This window comes from Fopius arisanus, unplaced genomic scaffold, assembly GCF_000806365.1.
Source record: "Fopius arisanus strain USDA-PBARC FA_bdor unplaced genomic scaffold, ASM80636v1 scaffold00123, whole genome shotgun sequence".
In the NCBI taxonomy this organism is placed as follows: Eukaryota; Metazoa; Arthropoda; class Insecta; order Hymenoptera; family Braconidae; genus Fopius; species Fopius arisanus.
Genome location: NW_011887862.1, coordinates 29,303 through 29,802, shown reverse-complemented (window position 1 = coordinate 29,802; position 500 = coordinate 29,303).

Genomic DNA, 500 nt, shown 5'->3' with positions numbered 1-500 from the left:
TTGGTAAATACCTTTGTCATTATGGACTCTTGAATTTCAACTTACTTTGAGGATTTTCCATTAACTTTTTCCTATTGTTTGTAAACAACTGTTATTTTTATCTGACCTTTTCAGCAGATGCCTGCGTAATTTCAATATTTAGATTATTCTTTGAGTTGTCTTGCCTTCAATGTACGAATTTATTTATTTTCCAAATTTATTTATTATTCACTTTTCTTATTTTTTATTTTCTCTTCCACTTTGTAATAATTTGTATGATATTTAAAAAATCTGAAATTTGAACATCTTTGTCTTTTTGCAGAATATTTGCAGATTTCGAGAATTTTCCTATTCAAGAGATAACGTACTCGTCCTCGCGGCTCCTCACCTGCTCCAACATTGTTACTGAGTTTATCTTCATCATTGATTAGTGGGCTCCTGATTGGTCCCGATTAGAAAATTAAAATTATTTTATGTGTGTGCAATGACTATCAATATTTCAATAAACAATGTCAAAGTGA